This window comes from Oncorhynchus keta, unplaced genomic scaffold (genome assembly GCF_023373465.1).
Source record: "Oncorhynchus keta strain PuntledgeMale-10-30-2019 unplaced genomic scaffold, Oket_V2 Un_contig_16600_pilon_pilon, whole genome shotgun sequence".
Classification (NCBI taxonomy): domain Eukaryota; kingdom Metazoa; phylum Chordata; class Actinopteri; order Salmoniformes; family Salmonidae; genus Oncorhynchus; species Oncorhynchus keta.
The window spans coordinates 44,103-52,636 of record NW_026280006.1 but is presented as its reverse complement, the minus strand read 5'-3'; the positions used below and the strand labels follow the sequence as shown (position 1 = coordinate 52,636).

The 8,534-nt window shown below is 37.3% G+C and overlaps 1 pseudogene; it reads right to left on the bottom strand.

Annotated features, from left to right (window-relative positions):
- Window positions 1-1,556: 1,556 nt before the first annotated feature.
- LOC127919416 (leucine-rich repeat protein SHOC-2-like) overlaps window positions 1,557-8,534 on the bottom strand; it is a 29,025-nt pseudogene continuing 22,047 nt past the window's right edge.

The window sequence follows — 8,534 nt, the reverse complement described above, 5'->3', positions numbered from 1 at the left end:
TAACACCAAGAGCCACTCTTCCATTTTGGAACAGGTACTTTCAATAACATAGCCTTCTATCAGTATAAAGCTTTTCTATCATATCATGTGTAGTTGGGGAGTGGAGGAAGGTGTTGTTAGTGTGATATCATATGACAGCGGAATCCTGTGTTTTGAGTAAACATCACTGCTAGTGATCATGCGTCAGCGTGCGGATGGAGCGCGAGGACACAGTGACACCTGTCGTCTTCTGAAAAAGCTTCCGCGCCCGGCGTCCGTCTCTCTCGGATTCGCTTTGGAAGAAATAGTCTGAGGCGCGCCATCACCACTGATGTTATGTGACGTTCAGGATTGTAAAACCTACCGTTAAGTATCGAATTATACCACATAGTACTCTATGCTTTTACTGAAAACAATATGAACTATTATCCGTTTTAACTTTGACCTTTTCTAATAAGACCATAGGTGCTTCCAACTTCTGTTCTACCATAAAACATTTTTAAAAAATGCAAAAGCGTCACATATTTGACATAATTTAAATAGGTTAAGAAAGGACTATCCTAGGTAAATCTTTAGGCAAGGTATTTGGTTAATGCACTAAATTGTAATGTACTCCGATGCAACATCATCATCACGTGCTAAGTGCAGTCCAAATTTGGACTTCCAGTTCAGATGACACATGAAGTATTGCGATACTTTACCAGTTATTTTACCAGATACTTTCTCCATTTTCTCGTGGTGGCTTAAATGGCAAACGACAAGACAGAAGAGAAAAAAACGTACCTCACTTGTAATATATCTAATGTAATGTATTCTGAAACCCCAGTCAAAAACCTCAATCTGACTAGAATTCAAATATATTTAGAAGTTGAAGGTTGAAAGTAAATGACGTTGACTGGAGTCGGGATGTGAGGGACCATGTTTTCAATGATCCAGTAGGGGACGCTCTTGTATTGGGACAGGCAGAGCCGTTTTCGCCTCTCTGGGTACAGGTGCAATAGAATGGAACGTGTCGAGATTGAGAAGTACAATTTCCAGTTTTATTACAGACCATATCCATCTACTTATTCATAATTCATCAACTGTAATATTGAATCAAAGTCAGACGTACCCATCCATATAAATAGAAAGTGTAATTATGTATATATCGTTTTTATTTAGACAGTTTGGAAACAGAGTGGGAGGCAGAGAAGCATCAGTACAGAAGAATGAGTGGATGTGAGATTGAACAGTGGGGAGTTGTACATGTGCCATGAATGTCACCACTCGACTACAGCTCTACACAAAGTTAGTCATTCAGATATTCTACGTGCCTGTTATTGCTCTTCGATTGCGGTTTAGACCTTTCATTGGTCAGTCTGACGTAACCTTACTGTATGTATGCATCCCAAATGGCACGCTTTTCCCAATATAGTGCACTACTTTTGACCGTAACCCCAGGGAGCCTAGTCAAAAGTAGTGCAGTGCATTGTATAGGGTGCAATTTGGGATAAACGGTCATGTGCCATAAGTGAAATAAGAGGAAGATATTGAACTAATGTAAGACTGTATTGAAACAGCAAGACACTACCAGTCTATGAATTTGTTATCGCTTTATCCAATTGGACAATATTAGGGGCAGTCTCCCACACACTAATTAAGCCTAATTGAGTTAGCTTTTAGTCCATGACCAGGCTTAATCTTTGGCCGGGAAACTGATATAATGGTCAGTTATATTTTCTCATTTGAAAGAACAACACATCCATACAACATCATTATACATTCAAGACAGAGACATGGTAACCGTTTTCTTTATGTTCAACAAGTAACAAACTGCACATTACAATTCATTGGATTAAAAGTACATTTATCCGTTTTTTTTCAGAGCTTAAATTCCACAATTTGACAAATAGTGGGAAAACCTCAAATAGAAAATGAAAACCAAAGCATTGTGCAGGCATAACGGGAGTAATATACAAACATCAGAACATTCTGAAATGATGAAGTTTGTACACTCGAATGACAACAAATGACACACACGTTTTTCTAGGTACAAAAGAGACATTTGAGAGAGAACAGCCCAGTCCTGAACATATGAAAAAAGGCACAATATTGCCTCTTTTTCAAATATGGGAAACATTTCAACTGCTTTTTCTGGGGGCGGGGGGTTGGTTAACTGACTAACATGATAATAAATCAATTCCATTTTAAATTAAGTCAAGAAGTACAAAATCAAATTCCAATTTCCCTCAATGCTCCTTTATGTAATTTCAGCAAACATCAGGAATGAACTGAATTGAAATGGATCCCTGCTGACTAACATACTGTTCAACGGTCTCTAGCTGATACTGCTGTCTATAATAGACAGAGATGTTGAATGCACTTCACTACCAAAGATATATACTGAACTCAATTTTTACCTTTAGCAAAAGGGCCAGACAATGTAGCTAGTACCGGATAATGTAGATAATGCTTCTAGAATCTACGTAGCCCAAAAACATTCTGGGCCTAGACGGTATAGCAACAATCCAAAGCCTATATGAGTTTAGTTTTAAATTTAGCTTCAGGCAACAAGTTTGGGCACCCTACGTATATCAAGTGTTCCAGAGTAGGTGTGCTGCTGATGTAGGATCCGTTTCACCTTTTAGATCATACTGAATAAGATTACATGGACAGGTGGGACTCTGGGCCAGTGTTCAAAAAGAATCTCACAGTAGGAGTGCTGATCTAGGATCAGGTCTCCACCTGTCCATATAATCTTATTCAATATGATCTAAAGGGTGAAACGGACCCTACATCAGCACTCTTACTTTGAGACAGACACTTGGGCTGCGTTTAGACAGGGAGCCCAATTCTGATCTTTTTTCACTAATTGGTCTTTTGACCAATCAGAGTAGCTCTGAAAAAGAGCTGATGTGAAAAAATCGTGTGTGATTGGTCTAAAGACCAATTACTGGGAAAAAAGATCAGAATTATGCTGCCTGTGTAAACGGTCTAAGTGCCATTCTCTTCTGTATGATTGGGATTTTGAAATTGTGCCCTTGCATTGCTAAAAGGTCATATACTGTGCAGGACTCTTGGCTTAAATGCTGCTTCATGTGTTTTGAAAATAAATACAAATTCAGTTACAGAGAAGAAGGGAAAAAAATAACAAAGACAAAAATAGGAATTACTTGAGGACATAGGCAGCTCTGTTCTGCTCTCTCAATGTGACCGGCAAACAACCAACCATGTTCATTTTGCAGTACTTTTTGGTGAAAGCAAAAAAATTAAAAATTACAAGTCACTTTTTTTTTCAATTTGTAAACGTTTATAGGTTTATTAATTAAAAAGATGTACATGCAGAACGTCAAACATTACAGTTTGTCACCCATTTTGCAAACTTGAGTCTGAATAATTTTCTTTACAATGGGTCGGCTTTGATTAAAAATTGTGTAATTTACAACCAAGCAAACAAATCCTTTTTCTAATTTCATTTGCCAAGTAATATTTAGTGAAGGCATGTCTCTCTGTACTAAACAGTAGAATGTTAAGGTAAAATAAATATGTCATGTCACCATTTTTCCAATTATTTTACATACGCTACTTGGACCATGGTGGCCACCGTAGTCAGGTCTGCATATATCCTGTACTCATATTGGTAGACAGAAAAGAGAACCTTTAAAAAACAGCGTGGTGTTCTGGAACATAGTCGATCAATCTCATTTCTGACCATTAAACAGTCAACTCACTTGTGTATAGGCCTAGGGCCAGGAGTTATTCCTAACCCTGCTGTGACCTGAGAAGGGGGGTCCTGGGCCATATAGTTATCGGCTGTAGCCAATAATAAAATATTAGCCTTAGTTTTTCCTGGTCAGGTGACTGGTCACATAACAGGTTGAGGAAAGCATTTTCCCGATTTTATATCAAACTGATTTTCTGTTTTACGTAAGTAAAAAGAGCCAAGTGACTGAAGGTCTGACTGGGTGAAAGTTGAGGGAGAGGTGATGCTTGGTGCACGACTTAAGGCAGTCAAATGAATGTTGGTTTTTGCTCCAACCCCCGTTGTAACTAACCTGATTCAGTTTATCAACCAGCTAATTATTAGAATCAGGTGCGTTAGTTTAGGGTTGGAGCAAAAACCTACAGGACAGTAGCACTCCAGGAACAGGGTTGGAGACCACTGGTATAGGGATTGTTTGGGGTGGCCTGTAGCTAGCATGGAATCTGAAATGAATTGTGTTGTTTCACTATTGCTCACTAGTGTTCCAGAATAATGAAACTGAACACAGAATTCAGTTTGGAGAGTGCTTATGTGAACTGTCAATCAATCATTAGGTCAGGTTAAAATATGCATGCACAGAGCAAGAAAGGACAGAAAATGAAAGTTATCTACTACAGCCACAGACACAAAGAAGGGTTAATAACAAAAAGGTTTAACAGTTAAGGCTGCTTGATAAAGAATAGGTAGGTAAAGCATTGCTGGCTGCACAATGTTTCAAATACTGTGAAATGTACAAAATAAATCTACAGGAAACATTTTTGCAAATACCAAATAGTAGCAACATTAGCTGGTCTTCTATATACAACGACTCGCCACATCAACGTAGTTCCAACCCAGACAAAAAACCATGTCAAATTATTTTAACATGCTTGGTTTCCTACACAATAGTCAGGCAAGAAAAAGGATTGAGACACAAAATACATTTTGCTAAAAGAAAAAATGGCCATGATTATTACACACTTTCTATGACCCAAAATCAGACGATTGAAAAATAAACACCACCTAGTTGTCTCCAAATCATTGGGATGCATCAGAACAATACCTCTTCGTCATCAACCTCAGATACAACAATCCAAAATATGACCACCCCCAAACCTAGACTGTCACACATTTATTTTTCAAAAAGCGCATTTAAACTTACATTCCTTGTTTTGATAAATGCTTTTCTGAATAATGACGATTATGTCTCAGGTTCTCTAGACATACGTCCCCTCACCTTGCAAATGGCACATAGAAACAAATATGAACAAAAACAGACTCAACATTATAGGGGACAACAGCGTTTCTCTCGCTGCATACCCTAATGCACATCTCACTGAAGGCATTTTCACAATGATTCCATTTTGTTTATAGCTAAAACATAAATACACAACCAATCCCCCAAAACAATTTACATTTTTTTTTTCATTTCTTCCGAAGCTTTTTTTAAATATAAAACCAGGAATGCAATGCCTCTGGTGGTGTTCTTTGAGCGTGAACGAGAAGAAAGCCCTTTTTACATTTTTGTCTTTTCAAAAAAGTATTGTTGTAACTGCGTCGTTATAGGCTCAAATATGCACCTTGGTTTTTCCTTGTTGTACGTCGGTCCAAACAATTTGATCTGTTTGAAAACCACCAGACCTCATGTGACCCCAAACTCAGAGGTCAAGGGCAGAGGTCAATCTTCCCAGCCAGGCTACTGTACGAGTCTTGTATATCGATGTTGATTTTGTTAAGGATAGATCTCACTTTTCCCGCCCTATCAATCGTTTACAGCATATTTTTCAAGCAGCAACAGGTTCTGCTGGTAGGATTAGAAGCAGCAATACATTTTGTCTGGGTGTGTGCTCTGCCCAGGCCTCGTTTTTCTTAGCAGTCCACAACCCACATCGAAACTGTAATCGTAAGCTGCTGCCAAAAACTAGACCCACACTTGATTGAAAATAAATACTAAAAGATGATTGAGTACAAAGCTTGGACGCAACACATTCATTTCCAAAACCAAAAAAGCTTTTGGTTTGATCTACCTTAGTTGGGATTTTAATGTACAGTCACGTGATATAATACTAACCCAATACAGTGTCAAAAAAATTATAGTAACAGAAAATGATTTACATTTTACAATGTGGATCTCAATGAATTGCAATAATTTGACAAAACATTTTTGCTTGTAGTACATATGAGCAAGATATGGGGTACTTTAATACATTTTAAACATATCAATAAGACCCTTATTGGACATATACAGTTCAAGCTAATATTTTCCATCAAGATTGATAGGACAAAAGCCAAAAGGTTTGAATTCAACGCTCCACATACTTACTAGTTTAGATTTATTTTGAACTTGTCATCTCATCCTTAATATTCATTTGACACCATTATAAAATATACATGAAACTGTTCAAAGAGATAAAATACTTCTTCACTGTGAAACAAAAATGCCCCAGTTCAACGTAACCATGGAGATAAGGATATTGTCATTGTTAAGAGGATGATGCCAATGTCATTTAGAAAGTGCATAAGAACAGCATCATTGCTGGGACAGTGTGGGACAACAAAAAAAAGGAAGCCAAGTAACACAAACTTTCAGATCTCGTGAAGAGGCGTATTAAAAAAGCAGTCAAAGAAACTGGATGTAAAAATGACAAATGGGTTTTGATTCGTGTTTTTGGCATACCTTAACGACCGTAACCATGGCAACGTTAGTCATTAGTTATATTGACACCTTTCCTTCAACGTTCCTGATATGTTGTTGTTGGTCAATCGTTTCCACGTTGTATGACAGCCCCAACACTGAAGACATAGCAAAAAAGTAAACATTACAATGACTCAAATTGCACTCAAGGCAACAATCAGTATTTATAGAATATATAAAAATCACTACAGATCACTTATCTAATCACCTGTCTTTTTATAGTTTAACTATTTTTGTTATTTTTTCTCTCAAAGCAAAAACAAATCTAATATCTTAAAACATGAGGGCAACATTACTGCCTATTTTGGAAAGGTTTGAGTCAAACTTGTTAAGTCCATTTTTTAAAGCATTAAAGATTTTGCATTTATTTTATATATTACTAGCTTACTGTTTAAAGATGACTGCTTATTTTTAAATGTAAAACCTCCGAACGCCATTGATTCAAATGTATACTTTACCGCTTTATTATATAGAATCATTGTCATCCAACTATGATAGAACTAATATAAAACAAATGTAAAAAGTAATACCATAATTCTAGAAAGAATTTGTTTAACTAAATGATACCTTTGTATAATGGACAATTGTGTTTAGAGCGTCAGAAAAACCAGTGGACCTTCCCGGGCATATAGGCACTGTTTTTTTACGTATTAATGTGAAATTAAAAACAACATTAGACCTTTGTTCTTTAACCTCAAACCTCACGATAACAAATCTTTAGTCGAGTGGTAAAAAAAATATATACATATCAAAAAGAAAAAAAAGACATGACAAAATTAACATTGATAATGGCAGCAGCAGTAAAAATTAAAGTTTCAAATATTTTTGCATACAATAGTTGTATCCTAAGCTCTCCTAATATACATACCTAATTACTGTAAATATGTTGGCATTGGGAATCTGGTTTCTATGTTAAAAGAATCATAGCCACTTTAGCTCACTGTTACTCAATATACATGATCCGGTTTGGCAAAAGGTGGTAGAGATATTAAAGGACAATTCCACCACTTTTTAATCTCCTATTCATTACCTCCAGCACTATACCAGTGTCTTCACATGTATGAAAACAGATTATGTATCATATGGTGCTGGAATTAATTAATATAATGTTTAAAAAAATAAAAGTTGTGTAATGACCCTTTAAGTTTTGTCTTACACGATTCGGGAATAAAATATTGGAGAAGTTGGCCTTCTAAATGGCTATGATTCCTCAACAGAAACACTGGAGCACAGTCTCAATATAAATGTACTTGTTTAGTTTTTTTTCCGCATATAGATAGATAATGTATGAACTGAAAATGTTTTCCTCTTTTTGTACATTTAGTTTGTTTTTGTTATGATTTATATATTTTTTACAGTGTATGACACACGTAGTTGGATAGGTAAGTGATTGGGTGGGCGTCGGCCTTCAGAATATGGGCGTGGTCTATCCAATTATGGGCGTGGTCCGTTGTCAGATCATGGGCCTTGCGTGGGCCTGGTATATCTGCCATTAAATCAGCTCTCAGACCATGGCCTCCTTCTGGGCCCTCAGACCACAATCTTGGCCTCCGGGCCCTATCAGACCATGGCCCGGTAGGGCCCCCTGCATCTTGAGGAACTGGATAATGAAGGAGGGGCCCCGGCGACGATCTGCGGGGGCAGATGGCTGAGAGGACAGTTCTCGATACTCATGATGGACAGCTTGCTGCACAGGGCCAGCTCAAACGGGAGGCTGTGCAGGTTGGGGTTGTCATTGAGGTACAGCTCCTCCAAGTTCTCCAGTGTACCTAGGATAGAAAGAAAGGATAGAGAGGGATGGAGGATACAGGAGTGTTATATTCTACCTGGAGGCACAGACAGATCAGGTACATACAGTAATTATCGCTGGGGCTAAAATATGCTAATTAAACTGTTTAGCTGAAGTTACGTTTTATATGTAATATATAAATATATGCCATCTAGCAGACGCTTTTATCCAAAGCGACTAAGTCATAGTCGTATATAGACTTATTTTTCTACTGTATGTTTGTTTTACACCATGTGTAACTCTGTTGTTCGTGTCAAACTACTTTGCTTTATCTTGGCCAGGTCGCAATTATAAATGAGAACTTGTACTCAACTAGCCTACCTGGTTAAATAATGTTAAATAATGGTTTC